This window comes from Nuphar pumila, chromosome 7, assembly GCF_984573655.1.
Source record: "Nuphar pumila chromosome 7, dmNupPumi1.hap1.1, whole genome shotgun sequence".
NCBI lineage: Eukaryota > Viridiplantae > Streptophyta > Magnoliopsida > Nymphaeales > Nymphaeaceae > Nuphar > Nuphar pumila.
The window spans coordinates 4,860,512-4,882,447 of NC_143255.1; the positions used below are offsets into that span (position 1 = coordinate 4,860,512).

The 21,936-nt window shown below is 36.7% G+C and overlaps 1 long non-coding RNA gene across 1 annotated transcript; it reads right to left on the reverse strand.

Moving 5' to 3' along the window:
• Positions 1 to 266: 266 nt before the first annotated feature.
• Positions 267 to 20,540, reverse strand: LOC149830943 (uncharacterized). The gene is made up of 3 exons (XR_016433249.1): positions 20,397 to 20,540; positions 19,005 to 19,049; positions 267 to 717 (listed from the first exon to the last, which is right to left on the reverse strand). It is a non-coding gene; the product is annotated as an uncharacterized LOC149830943 (long non-coding RNA).
• Positions 20,541 to 21,936: the final 1,396 nt, after the last annotated feature.

A 21,936-nucleotide genomic window follows, 5' to 3' on the forward strand; every position in this document is an offset into this window, starting at 1 on the left:
CAAGTTACGCACTTTACCCTCTCTCTACGCTCCACCACCCCTTTATGATGCTCATCAGGAAAAAAAATGCCTCTCGTGCACATAAAACATGGGCAAGTCCATGATTGTCTCCTAATAATAGAAATACTGAGAGTTCGTGGAAAACATCTCCTGATAGCAGTCATGAAGTTCATGAACTTGGCCATGTTCCTTACTCGTGCCAAACATACACTTAACAACAATAAATGTTTCAAAAAAAAAAAAGACCACAGAATTTTGACATCACATTTCTCAGTAGAACACCGGAAACTTTTATTAAAAACTTGTCAGGAGAAATGCAACTAAGGTTACAAAGCACATTTGAATTCGCAGGTATAAAGAAATAATAGTTCACATCATCTGAAACTATGAATACATAATGGATTCACAAAGGCTGGTTGGCTGAAGCTCTGAGTCAGAGATCTCCAAACAAATTTCACTCAACTACATGATGCCTATTGTCACATTGCTGATTTCAGCCTGCTTCCATACTCTATATGGACTAGAGAACTCAGTTCTACTGAAAGAGGATGGCATATCTCTCCAATGTGAGTGCCCGTTGAGCATGCTGCACACGCTGCACATGTGTGCATGAGAGAGAGAGAGAGAGCAAAAAAAATTGAGATAATCATAACACCACAATAACCATGAAGGAAGTGAAGAGCAATGAGGACATGGACATGGTCATCCTGCTCTGGCCTGCGCAAGAAGCAAAAATGAAATGAAAATTATTGAATGAGATAAAGACGGGTTTACATGTCAAATGCGGACAACATACAAGTGAAGGTTATCCTACAAATGTCACCATGTTTACTGCTGTGCCTACCATAAAGAGAAAAAAATATATAGAACAAGAGATGGATATTTCATGAGCACTCTTGGAGAGGCAAGATGACTATCTATGGCAATAATAAACAAGTAACAACCAGGAAAGTCATAAGGAGTGAGCATCATCTTCAGCAGGTTTTGGCATCATGTCAGCAGTATCTGATCAAATGCATGTGAGCTGCCAAAAAGCATTATCTAAAACCTTAAAAAATATAGGGAGGTATTCAATTGAAGATATTCTACCTCTTGCTGCAGAAAAAAATCACAAGAACTGTGTCCCTCAAATGAAGAACTGTGTTATGCAATATCTAAAAAGAGAGCCCCACGAAAAAACGTTATGAAAACTTGACCATGCTCTCCATGAACTTTTATAAGGTCATATACTACCAAACCTAGTGAACCAACCTGTTTTGTCCTAGTGGACAGGATTCCACAGAAAAACAAAGCTTATATTTTAAGCACACGATAATCAATGGTATGAATATCATTAACAGAAAAACTTCATACTGTTTGAAGGTTGGTCAAAGCAGTTGTTGGTTTGCCTAAAACTATCATTGATATCTTAGAACATAGACAAGTTTCAAGCATCCAGCTTCACACTGCACATTAGTTAGCAAAGGTAGCATAATGAAACACTAGTGCAAAGAACAATGCTACACACAAACAATAAGCCACTAATAGGCAAAATACAATAAGTCACAAAGGGCGAGGCACTAAACACACACAATGTGAAAGAGAGATCTTGAAATATAAAGAATAGTATATTGAAATGCTATAGAAAGCATTAAAGAGGAGTGGGGGCAAAAACACCTTTTTATATACTTTATGGAACTCCCCAACAGTTACATTCGTGACCGTTGGAGAGGGTCCCAACGACTCTATGAGTTGGACCCTCTTACCCCTACACAAATGGAAAAAGAACAAAAGAAAGAAAAATAAGAAAAAAGTAAAAATGTTCTTAGTGGACATGTCTATTTACATAATAAGAAAAAGATTAAATTGCCCTTAGTGAGCATTAAAAAAATAACAAAAAATTTATATATTTTTTAACACCCCCTCTTAAACTAACGATGAGAACACCAAAAGTTTGCTTAGAAGAAAGGATAACCTAAGGGATGGTAAAACTTTGGTAAAGAAATCCGCAAGTTGGTACTCCGAAGTAACGTATAGAAATTCAATAGTGCCGCATAAAAACTCATCTTGAACATAATGACAGTCCATCTAAATATGCTTTGTTCGTTCATGAAACGTATGATTGCTAGCAATGTAGATGGTATTTTTGTTGTCGCAGCATAGCTTCGAAGGAATAGAGATAATAACTCTCATATCTCTGAGTAAATTTCTTAACAAAAAAAGTTCAGTTATAGTAGTGGACATTGCCCTGTACTAGCAATTAAATTTGGAGATGAAGAAAAAGATAAGAATAACCATTTTTTTATAGTTTTCTTCAGATATCTGATAATTCGTATAACAGTTGTCATGTGAATAGTAGTAGGAGCATTCTGGAACTGACTCGCATTGCATACAGTATGAGCAATGTCTAGCTTGGTAATAAACAAATATGTTAGAGATCTGATTAATTGATGATAAGGAGTAAGATCTTCTAAAGGAGGTCTATCATTGGCTCTTATCTTAGCATTGATTACTTTTGGAGTCTTCACTTTCTTTTCGTCAATTAAGCCAGATTTAACAATAATATCTTATGTAAATTTTATTTGGGAAAGAACATATCACCGAGAAGAATATGAAACTTCAATCCCTAAAAAATATCTTAGAAATCCAAGGTCAGACATATCAAAATTATTTTTAAGAACATTTTTAATAGACTTAATGCCCCTTTTATCATTCTCAGTGATGATCATGTCATCAACATACAAAAGTAAGATAGTTAGGTGGTCCCCTGCATTTTTAATAAAAAGAGCAATGTCAGTATAACAAGAAGTAAATTCACTATAAAAAACAACTTTACTAAAGCAGTCATACCAAGCTTTTGAAGCTTGCTTAAGACCATAAAAAGCTTTATTAAGCTTAAGTGTTTTTCTTTTTTCTATTTCAAGACCTGGCAGAGGGTCCATATAGACTTCTTCACAAAGATCCCCATTTAAAAAAGCATTCTTGACATCTAATTGGTAGATAGATAATTGTTTGATCGATACTAAGGCTATTAGAGTTCTAACAATCATCATCCTTGCAACTGGAAAAAACATTTCTTCGTAATTAATTTCATATTCTTGTGCATATCCCTTAGCAACTAACTTAGCTTTATATCTTTCTAATGACCCATCACTTTTAGTTTTTACAACCAAAAGCCTTTTTACATAAAGGGATAGTTACAATTTTCCAAGTGTTGGCCTTATTGAGTGCTTCTAATTTTAGGTACATGGCATCTATCCAATGGAAGTATTGCTTAGCTTCTTTAAAGTTTAAAGGCTCATGATAGGAATGGATCATCATTAGACAAAAATCTATAATTTGAGAAAAATGAGTCATATGATACAAAATTTTGAGGAGGTCTAATGCTCCTAGAGGATCATTGAGGTAAGGATTCCTCGGCTTGGTCATTTAAAGGGAAATTTTGTGAATATATGTTAAAAGCATTTTGATGCTTATTTCCCTTCCGTTGAGTATATACATGAATATCATTAGGATTCTCACTAGGAGAATCATCTATTTGATGAGAATGGTTATCACAAATATTCTCATTATCACAAACAATCTTACTATCCCAAATTGTATCATTAGATTTTTTAAAGTCATCTCTAGGAAGTAAGTCAAATAAAAAAGAATAATCAACATATTCCTTAGGTTTTTTATGTTCAAATCTACTTTGATCTTAAAGAAAAGTTACATTTCTTGAAACATAAAGTTTGTTGTTTTTAACATCATAACATATATATCCTTTTTTTATTTTCACCATAACCAATAAAAGCATGTTCAAGAGCCTTTGGTGAGAGTTTGTCTTGTCCTTGAAAAAGAACAAAACATTTACAACCAAAGATTCTTAATCTTTTGAAATCCGAAAATATTTTAAATAATTTTTCAAAGAAACATTTTTTAAAGATGAGGATGGCATCCTATTTATAAGATATGTTGCAGAAAGAGCAGCTTCGGCCCCAAAATTTGTTGAAGCATTTTTAGAAATGAGAAGAGTTCTTGTGGTTTCAATAAGATGCCTATGTTTTCTTTCAGTAAGGCCATTTTGTTGTGGAGTTTTGGGACAAGATCTTTGATGAATAATGTCATTTTGTTTAAGATAATTTTGAAATTCTTTTAACATGTATTCTCCTTCGGAGTCGGATTTAAAGATAGTTATATTATGTTGAAATTGATTTTGAATAAGGATATAAAATTCTTTAAAAGTAGAAAAAACATCAAATTTGTTTTTCAAGAAAGTAAACCCAAGTATATCTAGTGAAATCATCAATAAAGATAACATAATATGAATATTCTCCTTTAGACATGATAGGTGTCAGTCCTCATACATTCGAATGCACTAACTAATATTAGAATATGAAGTATGGATTGGATATGGATCCGATAAATGATCCATATCCAATCACGTGTTTTGTTTTCTTTGTATTCTAATGTAACGTGTTACTAATGAGGGGCATTTTTGCCCTTGTAAGGTTATTGTAACCCTATTAAGAGTAATGTAGCATTACTGCAACTGCTAAGAAAAAAGTGGCAGCCGATTTCCAAATATCGAGTTCTCTCTTCTCTCTCTCTCCCCTCTCTCTCTCTCTCACACCGATTCCTTGATTCTTTTAGGAATTCTTTCATGGTATCAAAGCAACAGGTCCCAGGTTACGTGAACAGCAAAAGCTACTGCAAAAGGTATCACGGTCTTCTCTGCGTGATCTGCAGTTTCCTGCTGAAAAAGTTGCCCAAGTACTTCATCTGGTCCTACTGCAAAAAGGTATTAGTTTCCTGCTGAAAAAGCTGCCCAAGTACTTCATCTGGTCCTACTGCAAAAAGGTACCCCAGTCTTCTCTGCGTGAACAACAGTTTCCTGCTGAAAAAGCTGCCCCTGGTAAAAGGTGCCCCATCTACAAAAAGGTACAGCAGAGCTCTTTTTCTGTTGTAAAAGGTGCCCCATTTTCCTGCTGAAATAGCTGAAGCTGCCCCACCTCCTTTGCGTCACGTGCCTGATCTGCGTGAACAATAGATCTCCTTTTCTGTTGTAAAAGGTGCCCTATTTTCCTGCTGAAATAGCTACAGATTTGTTATCATGTCTTTCTCTCTCTGTCGCAAATCTGAAAGTTGCGACAGAACTGAAATTATTATCGTATTTCTGCTGAAATAACTTCAGATTTATTATTTTGTCTTTCTTTTATTCCTCGCAGATCTGAAATCCCTTCAGATCTGCTATTCTGTTTTTTGTCACAACCTTTAGTAATCAATTTGTCTACCTACTTATTTTCATATCTACTATCAATTCTTTTCAGCCCTCAAATCTGTCTGTCGCGGATCTGAAAATATTTTCAGATCTACTATCAGTTCTTTTCAGCCCTTAAATCTGTTTGACACACCTACTTATTTTGTCTTTGTTTTAATTCTTTGTCAGTCCTTTATTTTTTGTCTCAACCACCAGTTTCTTTCCGCTGTCAAACAGTCTATCAATGGATTCTTCGGGCAATTCAGGTCTCTCTTTCAGTTTCCTGGGGCAGTTAGTTTCATAAAAGTTAACTACTAACAACTACTTGACTTGGAAAAGGCAGATTGCCCATTTTATTCAGAGTCAAGATCTTTCAGGCCACTTAGATGGATCGACTCCAATGCCTCCAGAATTTATCACCACTGAAGCCAAAGAGGATGGAGGATTGCCGAATACTATTCACAACCCTGCATTTGTTACCTGGATGAAGCGTGATCAGGCACTCGTCGCATACATTACTTCCACGTTGTCACAAGAAGTCTTGATTTTCATTCCTGATGATTGCACATCTAAAGTTTTGTGGGGTGCTTTAGCTTAGACCTATTCTCAAATATCAGAAGTTAAAGTGTTGTTTCTTAAACGCGAATTTCAGATGTTAAGAAAGGGTGGAATGAGCATTGTTGAATTCTTAAATCAAGTCAAAAGCATCACAAATCAATTATCCATGGTTGGATGTCCAGTCTCAGATAAAGAAAAGGTGCAACAAACACTGAATGCCCTGGGATCAGAATATCATGTTCTTGTTACATCCTTATTATGCTTGCCTACGTTGCTTTCTTTTGAGGAATTACGCGCCAAACTTTTTCAGTATGAGATGACACTGAAAAGCATGTCTGAAGCTTCAACATGACAATCATCTACGCATGAGGTCCTTGCCACAGGGGTGATAGCTGATCGTGCACGAGGAGGACATGGCAGAGGCAAGGGAAATTCAATCCAGGGTGGATGCGGGTTACTACCTACACCAACTTCCAATGTCAATTTTTCAAAGAATGTTCCCACATGCTATCAGTGTAACAAACGAGGACATATCAAGGCCAACTGCTGGTTCAACCCACAAAATCGGAATAGAATGCAAAACAATAGAAATGTTGGTATATCAGGAACTGCAGGTACATTTCGGGTCAGTGATGATGCTAAGGATCTTCTACTATCTGCTATGACCAACTTGAATCTGAAGCAGAATGATGATGGAATATGGTATGTTGACTCTGGAGCAGCAACCCATGTCACTGGCAATGCAGGTAAGTTCTCTACTTTGACTCCCTATTTTGGTAAATCTAATATTGTAACTGGAGATGGGACTCACCACCCTATTTCAAACATAGGCAATGTTCTCATTCCTTTGTCTGAGTCATCTATCCCTTTATCTAATGTTGTTCATGCACCGAACATAAAGAAAAATATTGTATTTGTTTCTAAACTTGTTGATTCTACCAATTCTTCTGTGAAATTTACTCCTATTTCTGTCTTTGTCGAGGATCTTCAAACGAAGGAGATGTTCGCTAAAAGAGAGCGACGTGGAGACATGTATGTCTTTAATGAAGATCCAGCCTCCAGTGTCCTGAAGCCCAAGTCTTATCTCATCTCTAAAAGCGTCCTAAGTACATCCAAATGTAATAAGTCAGATCTATGGCATTCTCGTCTTGGTCATTGTAGTCAAGTCTTTATTGAAAAGTTAGTATCCAATGGTTTTCTTTCAAAGTCTGTTTCACCCTCATTGAAGGATAAAATATGTCCCAGTTGTCAAGTCTGCAAAAGTCATGTACTCCCTTTTCATCAAATAAATAAAAGAGCTTTCATGCCTTTTGAGATAATATGTTCAGATGTTTGGGGCCCAGCCCCTAATCCCTCCTCTTCTGGAAGTAAATATTATGTATCTTTTATTGACAATTTCTCTCGTTTTACTTGGATATTATTTATGAAACATAAATCAGAAGTTTTTTCCATTTTCCGTCATTTTCATGCCTATGTTAAAAATCAATTCTCTCAAAATATCCAAATTCTCCAATGTGATGGAGGTGGTGAGTATTCCTCCAAAGAATTTTTAGATTTTCTCCAAGATAATGGGATGCATCATAGAGTTTCTTGCTCGTACACTCCACAACAAAATGGAATTGTTGAACGTAAACACAAACATATTGTGGAAAGTACAATGAGTATGATGCATGGGAGTAATTTCCCCATTGCACTTTGGACTGAAGCTTTTCACACTGCCACTTATGTGATAAACCGTCTTCCTATGCCTATTCTTAAAAATCAATCTCTCTATTATGTTCTCTTTGGTGCACATCCCGATTATAATGAGTTACGAGTTTTTGGATGCACATGTTATGTACATATTGACAAATCCATGAGGACTAAATTTTAGGACAAAGCCTCTATATGCCAATTTGTAGGTTATGCAGATGAACACAAGGGTTACAGATGTTATGATCCTGCCAATAAGAAGATTAGAATTTCCAGAAATGTTGTTTTTGATGAAAATAGTTTTCTGGGAAAAGAAGCAGACGTCAATCGTGAACATATTGGTGCAGTTGCTAATTGGTATGACCCATGGCTTAGTGCTGAACTTATTTCACATGCTGCTGAGCATACTATTTTGACTCCTGAAAACATACATGGTGAGACAGTTTCAGATGATACATCACAAGCAGAGTGTCTGAGATACAAAGGTAATGTGTATACCAGGAGACCTAGAGAGCAAACGAATGTACCTGCTGAAGAACACATTGTATTATCTAATAACAGAGAAGCACCAAGAAGAACAGGCAGGATAAAGCATCCTATTGAAAAGTGGGTTAGTTATGACAACTTTTCTATGGATTTTCAGATTTTTTTATCCCAGATTGAAAAACATGATGAACCTCTTGGTTTTCATCAAGCTATCCAATCCAACAAATGGATTGAAGCGATGAATAAGGAGATCGAGGCACTTCATGAGTGTCAAACATGGGAGATAGTTGGCCGCCCTCCAGATAAAAATGTTGTTGGTTCCAAATGGGTTTATAAAATTAAATATAAATCGGATGGTAGCATTGAACGGTACAAGGCGCGTCTTGTAGCCAAGGGTTTCACTCAAGAGTATGGTCAGAATTATGATGAGACATTCAGCCCAGTGGTAAAAATGGGAACTATTCGCATTATACTTGGCTTGGCGATTGAACATGGCTGGATCCTTAGTCAGCTTGATGTTAAGAATGCATTCCTTCATGGGGACTTAAAGGAAGAGGTCTACATGGAGCAACCTCAAGGTTATGCAGAGGGAGACCCAAAAGAATATGTGTGCAAATTAACCAGAGCTTTGTATGGATTGAAGCAAGCTTCTAGGTCATGGTTTGAAAGCTTTTCCTTAGAAATCCAGAAACATGGTTTCTTTCGTTCCCAACTTGACCATTCTTTGTTTATATATAAGGACGGTACCACTATGGTTTTCTTACTCATATATGTTGATGATATTGTTATCACTGGTAATGCTCCAGACCATATTCAGCGAATTAAAGTTTTGCTGAGTATGTGATTCAAAATGAAAGACCTTGGGGAGCTGAGATATTTTCTTGGTGTAGAGATAGACAGACAAGATGAAAAAATGTCATTAACTCAACATAAATATACTCTTGATCTTCTGGTTAAAGCAGAAATGACAGATTGTAAACCTCTACCCACACCCAGTGTTGTCAACCAGAGGCTCAGTATTTGTGATGGTGAGTTATATCCTGATGCAGTCAAGTATCGCAGTTTAGTGGGTATGCTACAATACCTTACCTTTACTAGACCAGACATTGTATATTCTGTTAATCAAGTATCTCAATTTATGCATGAACCAAAGACTGGTCACATGGATGCTGTCAAACACATCCTTCGCTACCTAAAAGGAACGGTGGGTGATGGACTCACATATATTCAATCTTCATGGAAGACACCAAAACATGACATACTGGCCTATACACATGCAGACTGGGCAGGGGATCCAGATGAGAGGAGGTCTGTTTCAGGATACTGTGTTTTCATTGGGAGAAATCTTGTCTCATGGAGTAGCAGAAAACAGAAGGCTTTGGCAAGATCTAGCACAGAGGCAGAGTATAGATCTATGGCAGCTGCCACAGCAGAAGTGACTTGGATTAGGCATCTACTTACAGAGATAGGAGAGGATATCTCAAACTCAACACTTATGTGTGATAATAGAAGTGCTATACAAATTGCATTCAATCCTATTCATCACAGTCGGACTAAGCATATTGAGATTGATCAACGCTTCATCAGACAAAAGATAGCCGACAAAGAGATTGAACCAGTTTATGTGCCTTCAGAAGACCAAGTTGCCGATATATTTACAAAAGGTCTCACAAGTCACCGCTTCTGGTATCTGAAGAACAAGTTTCACATGGTTCAACCCCATGCACAACTTGAGGGAGGGTATTAGAATATGGAGTATGGATTGGATATAGATCCGATAAATGATCCATATCCAATCACGTGTTTTGTTTTCTTTGTATTCTAATGTAACATGTGTTACTAATGAGGGGCATTTTTATCCTTGTAAGGTTATCGTAACCCTATTAAGAGTAATGTAGCATTACTGCAGCTGCTAAGAAAAAAGTGGCAGCCGATTCCCAAATATCGAGTTCTCTCTTCTCTCTCTCCCCCCTCTCTCTCTCTCTCACCGATTCCTTGATTCTTTTAGGAATTCTTTCAACTAAAAGGGTCTTTTCAAAATAAAGTTGCTATGTTGAAAAAGAAGAGAATGCATTTTTTCAAAGATATAATCATCGCAAGTAAATTCCTTTTCATTACAAAATTTCTCAAAAAGAAAAAATAGATACATCTTAAAGAGACTAGGATGACCAAGCCTTTTATGCCAAGTGGCAACATATTTTGTTTGAACATGATGGCAAAAAGACTTAGATGGTAATGACAAAAAATCCATATAGTATAGGTCTCCTCTTCTATGGCCTTGCCCAATCCGCTTCCCAAACATCTTACACATAGCAAATTGAAGATGAAAAAGAGACACTACAACCAAAATCAGATATTTGAGAAACCGAAAAAAGGTTTAAGTTCTGGAATAATTCTAACTTTTTGAATAAAGAATTTTTTGTCATTGCTTAAAGTGGTTTCAAGAGTTCCTATTTTCTTAATATCCAAAAATATATTATCGACCGTAGAAACAAAAGATTTGAAATAATTAACGTTTGGTTAGGATAAAAGCGATGCATTTGGAGTCATATGAAATGAAACACCCGAATCAAGAATATAAGAAGACATACCGAGAGTTGATGAAAGCGTGACACCGAAAGTAGAAGGTTTTGAAGAGTTGTTCCTCACAAATTATTGAAATGCTTCTGTAAGTTGTGCAATGGAGTCCTTGATATCTCCATTCCTTTTTTTATCTTCATTTGAGTTGCTTGAGTTTTCTCCAATGGAAGCCACTTTTCTCTTGAGACAATCAGGTCTAAGATGCCCAGGTTCATTACAACGCTGACACAATTTTTCTTCCACCACCATTGTTGTTATAGTTATTTTTTCAAAAGTGAGGAGACTTATATGTCCTTATATTATTGTCTGGTTTAGATACCGCATGTACTTCATCAATATCCTTTTTTGTAGCCAAGCATATTTCTTCTTGGCATAGATCGATAAGAATTTCACTAAGAGGAGTTGAAGCCCTACTTCGTAGGGATCCTCATAGTTGTTCAAATTCGAGCCTAAGCCCATGAATGAATTGAAAAAATTTCTCTTCATTTGTTCTTACCTCATAACAATAGCACTTCCTTTCCATTGGGGCTCAAGGAGAGCAAGTTCATCCCATAGAGAAGATAAAGTGTTATAGTAATCTCCAATACTCATATCTCCTTGCTTGGTTGCTTACTTTTTCTTGCAAAAAGAAAGTGTCTAGCAAGATCTTTTTGAGTGTACATATGTTTCATGAAGAACCATGCTTCATTTGCCTTCTTGAATTTGGCTAGATTAGCACAAATTTTGAGCTCCACATTATTCATGAACCATGTCAATATTTTGGCATGGTTACTTTCCCAATCTTCAACTTTGGATTGGTATTCATTAATGACCTTGCTTTTCCTTCTTCATTCAAGGTTTTTTCTTCATTTCCTTCCTTCTTAGTGAGTTTTAGTTGAGGTTATAAAACTGTATTACATACAAATCCCCAAAGTTTTTTACCTTTAAGGTTGTTTTCCATAGCGGCCACCCACATTTCTATAGTTAGTCTCATTCAATTTGAATGAGAGATCAATCTTTTCATCCTTATCGGCCATTAGAAAGAAGGAGGATAACAAGTGTGCACAATACAAGTACACAAAAAATAAAATAAAAGAGTCCCAAGAGTGCTCAATCACCAAGGGGCTTTGATACTATGTCATGAAACACTAGTGCAAATAACAATGTCATAAAGTGACTACAATGAATGCACAAGCACATAAACAAGAAGCCACTAATGGGCAAAATACAATAAGCCACAAAGGGCTAAAACACACAAAATGTGTGTGTGAGAGAGAGCTTGAAATATAAAAATAGTATATTAAAATGCTATAGAAAGCATTAAAGAGGAGTGGGGGCAAAAGCCCCTTTTTATACACTCTATGGGACCAATAAGGCTCTCATAGAGTCGTTGGGAGCTCCACAACAGTCACATTTGTGACCGTTGGAGAGGGTCCCAACGACTCTATGAGTTGGACCCTCTTGCCCCTACACAAATGGAAAAAGAACAAAAGAAAGAAAAATAAGAAAAAGGTAAAAATGTCCCTAGTGGACATGTCTATTTACATAATAATAAAAAAAACTAAATTGCCCCTAGTGAGCATTACAAAAGATAACAGAGAAATAATATATATGGTATACATATATTTTAACAGGTAGGTCATACAAAAACTTCACTTAGCATATGTATCCCGTGTTGACACAACATGGCACTCAAACAATTCATAGACACTGCAAGGCACTTCATGGATAAAGTGAAACCAGTTTCAAACACAGTCAACATTGTGTCATTAACTTTACCTTTTTTTTATTGGTCTTATTTACTTATTTAGTATTTCACCTTGAGTTCATTTTCTTCTAGAAATTGTCATCAATTACATTACGTTTCAATTTCAACTTAGTTTCATTATTTGATGTTCCCAATTATAGTGATTCAGAATTGTTATTTCACACACACAACTATGTGTACAGCCATGTTCACCGTGTCCTGATTTTGAAGATTATCGTATCATACCAAGCATATCTGCATCGTGTCCCATTCCCGCATCTGTATCCCTATGATATAGTAGAAAAGTTGCATCGTACTAAACGTTAAAAATGCACATTAAATACTAAAAGGACACTCTTTATGGAAGCCTGTAAAACCTGCAAGTCAACTATGTCTAAGGCACTTGTGAAAGCTCATTATAGAAAATGTCAAGGGGAAGCAACCTAATCCATGTGTCACAGGGCACAGAAAATTCAGAGCTGAAACTTCACACATAAATTGGCTGCATCTTCCTGTTAAAACATATGTAATAATACCATAATACCCGATAGGGGTATTATGGTCATTTCACAAAGTACCCCATAGGGGTACTTATTTTGTTTCTCGTATTTCACTATTTTTTTTTTTATTTTTTTTTTATTTTTGTATTTTTTGGATACCGAAAAGGGGCCCCACAATGGAGTCGTTGGGGCCCCCAACGGTCACATATGTGACCGTTGGGGGCTCCCAACGACTCTATTGGGAGCTCCTTTGGTCTCCTCTTCTTATAAATAGGGGGAACCCCCCATGTATGTTGTATTGCTCTTGAAAGCTCCTCTTCAATAATAGTGATATTATTTTTCATGTGTGTAGCCTTTTTATAAGGCCCTTTGTATATCCCTTAGTGGATTTTCTCTCTTGTGCTTGTTGCACTTGTCTGTGTGGGACATAGTGAATGCTTTAGCATTCTTGGTTTCTTCCGCTTATTTCATTACATGGTATCAAAGCCATAAGATCTTCTAAAGGTAAAATCTTGTCTCTCTCTACTTCCTTTCTTTCTCACATCTTCCTTGTGTAACAATGGAAGTCAAGATCGATCTATCATTCAAACTCAATGGAAAAAATTACATGATGTGGGCATCCGCAATGGAGAATAATCTCAAAGGCAAGAAGCTTTGGGGTTATGTAATGGGAACCGTTCCGGAACCCCAACTTAAGCTCACAAAGATGGAAGGAGATCAAGAGAAAGCACTTGAAGGCGATGCTCGTCTCAAGGCCATTGAAGATTATAATCATCAAATGGAAGATTGGGAGACCAACCATGCAAAAATCCTAGCATGGTTTATGAATAATGTCGAACTTAAGGTATGTGCAAATATTGCAAAATTCCGCCGGGCAAATGAAGTTTGGTTTTTTATGAAGGGTATGTTTACCCAAAAGGATCTTGCAAGAGCTTATTTCTTGCAAGAAAAAGTAAGAACCACAAAACAAGGTGACATGAGCATACAAGATTACTATAGTGCTCTAAATCCTTTGTGGGATGAATTGGCTCTTTTAGAGCCTAAATGGGTATCTATGGAGGATGTGGTTCTAAGACAAAAACAAATGGAACAAGATAGATTGTTTCAATTTTTATTTGGGCTTCGTCCCGAATTTGAACAAGTGAGATCCTCACTTCTCCATAGATCCACGTTTCCTCCCTTAGAAGAAGCTATTGCCGAGATTACTCAAGAAGAGACTAGGCATAGCATGGGTAAAAGCATAAAGGAAGTTCTTGCCGTATCTAAACCCGGCAATCATGTTAAAACATACAAACCACCTCATTTTGGTAAGCAAGGGAGTGGTGGAAGAAAAATGATTATATGTCACCATTGTTATGAGCCGGGACATATTAAACCCGTTTGCCCAAAGCTAAATGGGGCATTCAAGCCAAAGGTGGCTTCCATTGAAGAATCCAACACCAAAGAAGATGACGGCAAGAACGGGGATCTCAAAGACACTCTTTGACAAATCTCCTTGGCTCTTCAACAAATTTTAAAGGTCACTTCTTCCACCTCCGGTGCCGCCATTGCCTCATCATCACCTCCCGGTACGTACTCTTGGATTTTAGATTCCGGAGCTTCTTTTCACATGACCCCTCATGAAAATGCATTAACCAATGTGCACACCAATTCAAAAATGTCTTGTGTCTCTACGGCCGATGGAACTTTTCTCAAAATAAATGGTGTTGGAACTCTTGATTCTAAAAATGTTCAAAATTTCCTTGTTCCAAAAGTTAGAATAGTTCCAAAATTAAATCTTAACCTCTTTTCCGTTTCTCAAATAGCCGACCATGGATGTGAAATATCTTTCTCATCCCAAGGGTGCTTTGTGCAGGATCTCCGGTCCGGGAAGCGGATTGGGCAAGGCCATAAGAAGGGAGACCTTTATTTTATGGATAATTTAATGCTTCCAAATACCTCATTTTGTACTTATGTCCAAGACAAAAATATTGAAACTTGGCATAAAAGGCTTGGACATCCAAGTTACTCTAAAATGTATCTTTTTCCTTTTGGACACAAGTTTTGTAAAGAAAAAGATATCAATTGCAAAGATTGCATTTTTGGCAAAATGAAGTCTACTCCTTTTCCTATTAGATCCTTTGTGACAACAAGACCTTTTGAATTGGTACATTCCGATGTTTGGGGGCCATCTCCGGTTCTATCTAAAGGTGGTTATTCATATTATGTTACTTTTATTGATGATTATACTAGATATGTATGGATTTATTTTCTTAACTTTAAATCGGAAGTTTTTAACTTTTTTAAAGAGTTCCATGCAAAAATTCAAAATCAATTTCAAAGTCAAATATCCATTCTTAGATCCGATTCGGGTGGAGAGTACTTATCAAATGATTTTCAAGCATATCTAAAACAACATGGCATTTGTCATCAAAAATCTTGCCCAAGAACTCCTCAACAAAGCGGTCTAGCGGAAAGAAAACATAGGCATATTTTGGAAACCACTAGATCCTTACTCATTTCTAAAAATATTCCTAAAAATTTTTGGGCCGAAGCCGTGTTAACCTCCACCTATTTAATCAATAGGATGCCATCTTCAAAATTGAATAATATATCTCCTTATGAAAAACTTTTTAATATGACACCCGACTACAATCGTCTTTGGATTTTTGGGTGTAAATGCTTTGTTCTTTTACATAAAAGAGATAAATTGTCACCTAAAGCAATAGAATGTGTATTTTTAGGATATGGTGAAAATCAAAAAGGCTATAGATGATTTGATCATAAAAACAATAAGTTATTTGTCTTCAAAGATGTAACCTTTTTAGAAGATGAAAATGGATTTGACATATTGGAAAAATCAAATGAAATTGATTATATGTTTATCAATGATCTTTTAGAAGATTCAAATGATGACTTTTTGAGTCATCCGGAAATTTTAGAAAATACTCATGATTCTCATGATGATGATGTATCACCAACTAATGGTGACAATCTCCAAGTATACACTCGGCGTGAGGAAGCCCAACCTATTAGTGCTTTAGAAAAATTCTTGCGGCTTAATGAACCCCTAGAAGAAACCTCCCTTAGGCGTTCTTCTAGAGAATCTATTCCACCTAATAGGTTTGTCTCATATGAAACTTTTTCACCTAAATATAGAGCTTGTCTAATAGCCTTGCATTCTTACTATGAACCCTCCCATTATAATCAAGCAAAAAGTATACCTCATTGGGTTGAAGCAATGAAAGTTGAACTAGATGTTTTAAATAAAGCTAAAACTTGGGAAATAGTTCACCTTCCTCCAAATAAGAAAGCTATAGGATGTCGATGGGTCTACAAAGTCAAAACAAAAAGTGATGGTTCCCTAGAGCGCTATAAAGCTAGATTAGTTGCTAAGGGATACTCACAAGAATATGGCATCGATTATGAGGAGACTTTTGCTCCCATGGCTCGCATGACAAGCGTTAGAACTTTAATTGCGGAAGCATCATCTAAGAAATGGCCTATATTCCAATTAGATGTTAAAAATGCCTTTCTTAATGGTCAGTTGAATGAAGAAGTATATATGGACCCTCCGCCGGGAATCAGTGTTAACCAAGGTCAAACCCTTCGGTTATTAAAAGCCTTATATGGTCTTAAACAAGCCCCTAAGGCTTGGTATGATAGATTTAGTGCTATCATGTTACAATTGGGATTTCGCTCATGTTATACTGACACTGCTCTTTTTGTTAAAAATGCAGGTAATAGTATCATCATCCTTCTGCTTTATGTTGATGATATGATCATCACTGGCAATGATGAAAGCGGTATTCTTAAAGTTAAAAATATGTTAAAACATAATTTTGATATGTCTGATCTGGGTTTTCTCAGGTACTTTCTTGGTATAGAAGTTGCATACTCTCCTCGAGGGTATATACTGTCACAGATGAAGCTTGCTGCAGACATATGTTCCAAATCTGGGATTTCAGATGATAAAAAGGTGGAGACTCCCGAGGTTATCAATGCTAAACTACGACTGGAGGATGGAGTTCTGCTGGATGATCCTACGCCCTACATGCAACTCATAGGCTCCCTCACCTATCTGACTATCACCAGGCCCGATATTGCTCATGCTGTGCACTCTGTAAGCCAGTTTCAGCATGCTCCTACATCTGTGCATATGAGTGCTGTGCTCCGGATCATTCGATATATTAAAAATACTTTGACTAAAGGGCTATTCCTATCCTCAATCTCTTCCTTAGATTTACTAGCTTATACTGATGCTGACTGGGGAGGAAACCCAAATGATCGAATCTCAACTACTGGCTTTTGTGTGTTCCTAGGGGATTCGCTAATTGCTTGGAGGTGCAAGAAACAGCAGAAAGTCTCATTGTCTTCTACTGAAGCAGAATACAGGGCTATGGCAACCACTACAATGGAGCTGGTGTGGCTTCGAAGTCTTCTTCAAGATATGGGAGTCGAAATTACCGGGGCTTCGAAGCTTTGTTGCGACAACAAAAGTGCTATCTACATTGCCAGCAACCACACTTTCCATGAGAGGACGAAACATATTGAAATGGACTGTCATTATGTACGTGATGAATATCTTCGTGAGACAGTAACACTGCCATATGTCACTTCAGAATATCAACTTGCCGATTTCTTCACCAAAGCCCTGCCTGCTCCTCGCTTCTTGTTCCTCCTTGGCAAACTTTCGGTCATTCCCCCGTAAAGTTTGAGGGGGGGGGTGTTAAAACATATGTAATAATACCATAATACCCGATAGGGGTATTATGGTCATTTCACAAAGTACCCCATAGGGGTACTTATTTTGTTTTTCGTATTTCACTGTTTTTTATTTTTATTTTTATTTTTGTATTTTTTGGATACCGAAAAAGGGCCCCACAATGGAGTCGTTGGGGCCCCCAACGGTCACATATGTGACCGTTGGGGGCTCCCAACGACTCTATTGGGAGCCCCTTTGGTCTCCTCTTCTTATAAATAGGGGGAACCCCCCATGTATGTTGTATTGCTCTTGAGAGCTCCTCTTCAATAATAGTGATATTATTTTTCATGTGTGTAGCCTTTTTATAAGGCCCTTTGTATATCCCTTAGTGGATTTTCTCTCTTGTGCTTGTTGCACTTGTCCGTGTGGGACATGGTGAATGCTTTAGCATTCTTGGTTTCTTCCGCTTATTTCATTACACTTCCAACAGTACCAAATCCTTCAGTTCCTTCCTCAATCAGCCTTTCCAAAAGAACCTTAAATTAGATTATCTGAATAAAATTTTTTAGTACGTGTGGTGCAGTCTGTATTCAAATGTTTCATAGCCCTTCTCTCTCAAAAAAAAAAAAAAGGATGCATTTTAGTCGGATTCGGGTTCGGGTTTGAATGCAAAACATAATACCAAACCCGCTTAATGGACTGGGATTCGGGTCACACCCGAACCATTTACATCCCTACCTATGAATATGCTTTCATACATAAGACCAAATAATATAGTGCTATGTGAATGAAAGGCCCAAATTGTCTCATTTTTTCAAATATTTCTACATCCAGGTTATATATTTTTCACACATTACTGAAATAAAATAGTATGCAGCTGCAACATGAAGTAATACATAACCAAGGCAGATAAAAAATTGTGTCACAATCAGCACTTAGCTTAAGATAAAGATATGTTTCCAGCATGAAAAAAAAATCTCAGATTGAAAAGGATCACAGTGCAGCAGACATTGAATTTGTGAAGATAAATATCCTTTGGGAAAATAAAAACAGCAGTCCTCCTATGCCATGCAGTATAAATCAATAGAAACAACACTACACTACAGCCACACTATCCTAAAAGTTGAGCAATATTAAAATATATGATACAGGGAATGAATGAAAAAACAAGGACGCATCAAAAGAGTGTAATCATGATCTCTTTAAACTTTGCAAGGCAATCAAGAACAAAACTTCTTGGGCATGTTAAGCCATGTAGATATTCTAATGGGTTTCGTAGGTAAAACTCGGTTTAACACCCAAAACCAAGGTTGAAAACCTGGTTTTGCAAGTCAACAAAATGGGGTCAAAGCGGTTCCTCCACTGCATGAAGACATAATACCATGTTCTGGATCAATGACCTTTATTGGAAGAAATCCACCTAGGATATGATCATACAGAATCTAGTACACAGATCCAAGACCATCTCAAACAGAATGATACACCGTGATGGTATCCAACTTGATAAGAAATATGTTGATTAGTGCGGATGGTGAAGAAACGGAAAAAACAGCTTACCATTCTGAGATGTTGTTGCTGCGGGAAGTGCTGGTAATGAAATTGCTGCAGTATAAAGTTATAAACATATTAATCGTAAAAAAACTAACATATTAACGGTAAAAAACTATAAGAAGAAAATTTAAAATAGATGAAGTATCATCAACTGATCATTTCTTTACACAAGGACAAAAAAGTCCATCCAATTCCAGATGTGCAATAATATAAAATATAAATATGTAGAATTTAGCTCCAAGGATTAGAGGGCTATGAACATGATTTCCATGAAGAGGTTATCAACCTTGGTGTCAACTTTTCCAGATCTTCAACCTCTGCATCACATGGCTTGAAATTTTGCATTAATAACAACATGAATAACGAGATGCAGCCATGCAGGCTTCCAAATTTATTCAAAAGAGCACTTCATCTTGGGGGTTATGGAGGGGAAAATGCACCTGTCAAATGCTAAACCACCATGGCTTATACAAACAAATGGCCAAAATGTTAAGAGATAGGGTCTAGAAACTAATTTTGGATCTACCATAACTGACCTAATTCATTCTCTACATTGGATCATTGCCAACTCATGTAAGGCTTCAGGGAGAGTATCAATGCGTTCACAAAAGGTGCCAAGGGATTAAGCTTGCATTCAAAAAAAATTATTCAGGAAAGTTGTTCCCTTAATTATAGGAAATCTAAACTCATTTTTAATCTTTCCTCCAAGTCCTTTGATTATAAGACAGGTCTCTTTAATGTATACAATGGACCAGCACTGCATCTTAATCCCGCACTTAACTACCTTCCTCAAAGTGTTCATTGGTCATGTCTACATTTTTTTCAGCTGGTATCAAGTCACCTTGTTTTCAGGCTCTAACAGAAAACAACCAAGTCAACAAGAAAATAGCTCCTTATCAGCTTATGAATCTCGATAATGAACCACCATCAAGAACAGGAGCTTCATCTTTCAAGAATGGGAATTCAGAGAGAAGCTTACGCTGAGTTTTAGCACATCAACTTTAAGAGTTGCCATTCTGAAGACTGTGGCAGAAAAGATGCATGAAGCTTTATTGCCAAGTTAGAAAGGCAAAATAAAAGCAGCTTTCATGGTTACTTATTTTGACAAAGAAAAGTCAATACGATCATGCAACATTCTCAAAGGCCCTGATAATCTCACTGACATGCAGGCCCCTGCAGAAAGAATACTTATGTATTGCAAAAGAATGCCTACTAAAATACCCAAATCAGAGGTATTTAGTCACTGAGGAATTCCAAATACTGCTAACCTATAGAAAGATGTGGTTTTACAATCCTAGGTAGTTACCCGTAAGTTGTGCTGACAAACTCAATAAAATAAAACAGATAGTAAGACAGGCTTAAAGATAAACTGTAAAAGAAAATCAAAGAGGAGCATACATTTATTGCATGAGGATGTTGATACTAAAGAAGCTGATGGCCATGGAGCAGCAATATTGTCATTCAGATCACACGTGAAACTGATTCCTGAAGTGTGGTCAAGTGCTGCATCTGAAGGCAAGCTTGGTAACAGGCAACCCGATTCTAAGACAAATGGAAGAAAATGCAATAAACACGAAAAAAAGAGAATTCATTCATGGTACACACACACATGCATGGACACTGCATGCACACAGCACGCGCACACACACACACAAACTATAAGAGTTGTTAACTTCCATAGCCATAATGGTGTTAACAAGTTCACATCAAATTTATATCCCCAACAAATTCTACAATGACATCATAGTTTCATGCATTGACTCTCACCACCATGGGCATTTAAGTAATTTTATAACAAGTAAATGACAATTATTAGCTGTACTCTAGGAATGGACAATGGTTTTAACTTTTAATGTATTTTCTTTGTCTAGCTTCTTTTATGCTTAAAAAAAATGCCAAAATCTATTTTTGTATTCTTTTGTAATAAATTTTTTATCTTATTACAAAAAATGCTGAGAACTCCTCCAGATTTACAAGAAAACCCATAATCTCACAAAAATTGCCTAAAAAGACAGCTGAGATTGTTATTGGTGAAAACAGTGCACACACAGACATGTGAGTATTGGAAAATGTCTGGTTCCTTCTAGCCCGCTGGAAGAATCAATTTATTTATCATTTTATAGCACAATTTGGCCATTGTTGAAGCGCTGGGGACCAGAAAAAGTGGCATCATCCAGCCTCATTAGAAGAAAGTGTTAAAGTATGGTTTCATCAGCCATCCAAACTCCTCTCATCCCCCAACTCAATTAATTTAGAGGTTTGGCATCCCCAACAATTTAGGCACTGCTCCAAACAGTTTTTGCCTTGGAGGACCAAAGAGGAAGGAGAGTATCAATCCTTCTAGGAGGACCAAAATATACCTCATAATTCAAAGAGGAAAAAGGAGAATATCAGTCCTTCCAGGAGGTCCAAATCTACCTCATAATTCAAGCAGGAAAACTAAAATGATATATTTACCTGTGTATATGTGTGCATGTGTGTTATGCAACATGAACACTTCTAAAAGGGCAATGCACCTGTATGGCACCCACACCGATGTGGGTGCAACACTTGGACACAGTTTCTTTTGTGTCAGATGATGTTAACTGCACTAAGGTCCATTTATGTCTGATGCATATATATATATATATATATATATATATATATGGGTTAACATTTTCTGCCATGGAAGCCACCAAATTATATTGAATTATTGAGCTGAAAATCATAGGTTTTAGATGTTTTTTTGTCAATTAAATCTTATGGATGTGATCTACAATGTTTGTTTAGTGGGAAATGAGTTTTGAAACATATGACTGTGACAAATAAGCAGTTTTTTTAAGGGCTTCAAAAATTAACGGTCCACAATGCACTAAAATTTCATGACTCAAAAAATCATATTTTTGGATCAAAATAACACGATCCAAGTTTTGATCCTTAGCAAACAAACCTTCCTAAA